We start from the raw sequence: 4,705 nt of genomic DNA, 5'->3' as shown, positions 1-4,705 counted from the left end.
CTTCTGATATCCATTTTGGTCTTTTCTTCCTCTTCTGTCTTTGTAATGACCGTTTGCACTCTTCCTGGATGATACCTTTGACATCCTCACACAACTCATCTGGTCTTCGCTCATTAGTGCAGTTTCTATCATACTCTCTAAAATTTATTACTTGGTGTCCTGTTAAACGTTGCCACTGCTACTGGAGTGAGACGGTATCTCATTGTGGTTTTGATTTGCATGTCTTTTACTGCCAATGATTTCGACAGTTTCTTCATATGTTTGTTGGCCATCTGCATATCTTCCTCTATGTTTTGCTCTTCTTCCTCTTTCTATGTTTTTTGCTCATTGTGTAATTGTACTATCAGTCTTTTTCTTGTGGAGGCCCTGTAGTCTTCTGTAAGCTTTTGATATGAGACCCTTGTCTGAAATGGTATTGCCAAATATTTTTCCCTGGTGGGTAGGTTTTCTTCTCACTCTGTTGGAAAATGTTTTTGATGTGCACAAGGATTTAATGTTTAGAAAGTCTCGTTCATCAATTTAATCTTCTCTAGATTGTGCATTTCTACCTGTATTTGGCAGTCTCTATACCATAGACTAGGCCTTCTAAACTTAATCCCAGTTTGTTTCTGATGAATTTTATGGTTTTGGGTTTTATTTCCAGGTCTATGATCCACTTTGAGTTGATTTTTGTGTATGGTGTGAGTTGAGGCTCCTTATCCAGCTTTCTGCAGGTAGCAGTCCAGTTTTGCCAGCATCATTTGTTGGAGTGATTGTAATTCCGCATTGTTGTTGTTTTTATGTGCCATCCAGTTGCTTATGACTCATAGTGTCCTCATGTACAACAGCCTTGAAACCTGCTCTCTCTTGTGCTAATTTTACTGTCTCTGACATACCTACTTTCATTACCCCAGTAACTGAGTCAATCTACCTCATTGGTGATCTTCCTCTCTTTCTCTGCCCCTCTATCCTTCCAAGCATGATGTCCTACTCCAGGGACTGGTCCTGTCTTGCAACATGGCCAAAATATGTCAGATGAAGTCTCAGAATACTTACCTCCAAGGAGCAGCCTGGTCTCACCCTCTCCAGGATGAAATTATTTGTTCTCCTGGCAGTTCATGGTATATGCAATACTCTTTTCCAACCACACAGCTCAAAGACATCAATTCTCTTTTTATCATCCTTAATCATTGTCTAGCTCTCTGATGCATAGCGAACAATTGTGAAGACTATGGCCTGGATCAGGCCCATCTTAGTTTCCAGACTGACTTTGTTGCTCTTCAATACTCTGGAGAGGTCCCTGACAGCAGACTTTCCCAATGCAGTTAGTCTCTTGATTTCCTGGCTGCTGGTAACAAGAATGTTCATTATGGAGCCAAGCAAACTAAAGCTGTTGGCAATCTCAATCTCGTCACCATCTACCATAATGCTGCCAATCAGCCCAGTTGTGGTAAGAAGCTGAGGTGCGATCTCAAAGGCTTATGATTCACATAAATCAGCTGCTCCACAGGAGAAGCATAGACAGTCTCCTCCTGTGTGATTTACTGCCTCTGAAAACCTGCTGGAGGGTTAGCTATATGGATCAGTTCTGACTTGATGGTCATCGCTACCACCACAACAGGATGCTCATGAGGGACCAGTGGGTTTGGTTTTGGGTGATCTTCTGGAACCAGACCCTGAGTTGTGCAAGTGGTTTGGACAGATATATTAACCCACAGATTGAGGATTTAAACTCAAACAGTGACACCATGGTGGAAAGGGCTGATGATCTGTTTCTGTAAAGATTGTTGTTGTTGTTGTTAAGTGCTGTCGAGTTGCAGGCGACTCATAGCGACCCTATGAAGAAGAGTCCTCGACTCTTGGGTGCCTTTCATCCTCTCTCCAGGTTCATAGGGTTTCCAGAGTCAAGCTATTATGGAAGTGGATGCCACTCCTCCTTCCAAAGATTATAGCTGAGATAATATTATGGATCAGTTCTACTTTTTATCATATAACCACGAGTCAGAACTGATTCAATGGCAACAGGTTTTTGGTGTTGGGTTTTTTTTTTGTTTGTTTATTTTTGGCCTTACCCTTTACCTAACTTATCTGCAGTTAATAATTTTTTTCTCCCCTTCCTTTAAGGACTTTATTACCTAGTACTTACAAGTTTTCCATTTCTGTGTATTCAATCTAAAAGTAAAGATATCATATATATCTAAGAATGAAGAATTTTTCTTGTAACACTTAAACAAGCAGTGGAAGACTATGAAGATCCTCATGGGGCAAAGTATATGTTAATGAATCAAAGAAATATAGAACAGAGGCTAAGAATCCATTTGCTGGCCATATTTGAAAACCGATTTTGAATTGTGATAAAATCTCTTTCTCTGTCTCATTGCTGTCAAGTTGGAATAGACACAAAGTTGACCAGTTAGCAAGTTTCTGAGACTGTAAATTGCACTGGAGGAGATTGCCTAACTTTCTCCCTAGACATGCTGGTAGATTTGAACCACTAGAGAGGCACAACCTTTGGTAGCAACAAAATTCCCTATAGACTTTGTCACCACAGTCACCTACATTCAAAAGGTTTCTTTAGAATGTAAGCAGAAGAGAAAAATGCTCTGTGAAAGATTACGAAATGTCTATTCCTTGCCTTCACATAAAATTATCAAAAGGAGTTAGTTTATAAGCTAATATTCAGAGAAAAATATTCAGTGGCTTAAAAACCTCAATGTGCAATAGATACTTGGGAAATTTGTATGAACCACCAGATAAAGAATGTATCCTGAACAGTTTCATTTCTCAAATCATCAGTAGACAACTGGACTTTAGATTAAAGAGAATGAACTGAAAATGAAATGAAGTTATAATTAAACTTTTATTATCACTCATGAGCTAGTTTCTACCAATTTTTTTTATTGTTGTTGTTATTTATAAAGGTCATACATACTTCATGGGGGAAAATCAGGCAACACAGAAAATCTTCTTTGCACTACTTAAACCTACAAAAAAGGTGAAAAAATATTTATATTCTTCTAAATTAACAGAATGACTACACACAAAGCTTAATACACTATAACCAAACCATATATTCTAAGTATTGTTTGTAACAACATCTTTATATCAATAAGTAGAATTCTATGTCACACTGTTACATTTGAAGATAGATTTCAAAGCATATTCCATTTCAGAACTGAGTTACTCTTCAGTTTCTTACCACTTTAAAAGTTGTATCATTATGATACTGGCTGAAATATGTGTCTCATGATTAAAAAGGCTCTGGGGAAGCATTTCCCTATCAATATTTCACCCAATATAGTTTGATCATAATACTCTATGGCATCTGGGCAGCTTGGCCCCAACTCTGAAACGGTTTTTCTTCTATTTCTCAGTGTGATATTTCTTGTATCAATGCAGTTTAGAAGATCAGTTTCGATTTTCAATGAAAAAGTCCAATCAAACCTTTCTCTTTACCTCAAAAATGGGGTGGTTAGAATTTGAGAAGGATTAGCTTCCCCCCACCCCCTGAGCTACTTTCTTCTTCATGTCCTTTTAGCATCCCTTTGTGTAGAGAAGTATGTGCTTTGGGAAACCAGAACTTTATTTTGGTTGCTGTGGAACACATTTGGAATACTTTTTTTACTACCATGAGGGCAATTAACAGGGATGGTGGGTGAAATCACATCATGGTGGAGAGTTATTACCTCAACAGCTCACATTGTTCAGGAAAGGAATGTATCCATTCTCAGGTGGGTGTCGTTTTGAAAGAGAACAGAGTCAGAATAAGTCTGATGTACTCACATAAATGATTCTCTTCTTGTTCAGGTGGTGTGTGTCCTACATGCCCTCTCACAAGAATCTTCACACTGGTATGAAGTATTTAGAAGCTGTTTTATATGTTGAATCCATCTGTATTTCAGCATTTGTTTCAGTGTTAATTTAGCCAAATTAAAATTTATTATTTACAGGATACAATGGTCTGCCTTTTATTTGGAAGAAATGACCCCGTTGAGTACTGATTTATACCATCACTCACTTTCATAAAAATTTATGCAATGATTTTATGATAAATCATAAATAGATTTAGGCAATTTCCCCTCCAATTTTTCTTGTAGGTATACAGCAGTACTCAACTTCAAGTTGCTAGAATTAAGGTGATAGAGTTCTGGTGGCCTAATGGGTAAGGTGTTATGCTAACAACCCAAGGGGACAATGTTTGAATCCACAAACTGCTCCATAGAATAAAGATGGAAAATCTTCTCCCTTGTGATTTAAAACCTCTGAAACCTGCCAGCGGATCAGTTATGACTTAATGGGATATAAAAACAGCAACAGGGTTAACATCTGTCTATTGACAGAGCAAGTTAATTTATTCATGAATTGTACATATGAGACTGGATTCCATGTAATAAGAATCATGTATCACAAACAATACTCTATCCGTAAGGGTAGGCTGCATTACACTACTGTAACAACTACCACCAAATCTTAGTGACAGAACAACAGAAGTTTATCTTTTACTAAGACAAACTTTATTGTAACTTTGGTTTGTCTTCCTGGAAGCTGTTTTACTCAGCATTACAGGCTGTTTCAATTTATCCCAATTTGAGATGTTCTCTAATTACTGAATATATTAAAGGAGGGCTGGTGGAATTCTCACCAGAAGTATTTCCAGTTAAAACTGATGTTATGCCACTTTTACTTACATTCCTTTGATCATAACCAGAAAGAAAGTCACACCTAT

Source organism: Elephantulus edwardii, unplaced genomic scaffold (genome assembly GCF_000299155.1).
Source record: "Elephantulus edwardii isolate Elephantulus edwardi_28Jun2011 unplaced genomic scaffold, EleEdw1.0 scaffold00034, whole genome shotgun sequence".
In the NCBI taxonomy this organism is placed as follows: domain Eukaryota; kingdom Metazoa; phylum Chordata; class Mammalia; order Macroscelidea; family Macroscelididae; genus Elephantulus; species Elephantulus edwardii.
The sequence above is the reverse complement of the archived record's forward strand: the minus strand, read 5'-3'. Positions refer to the sequence as shown.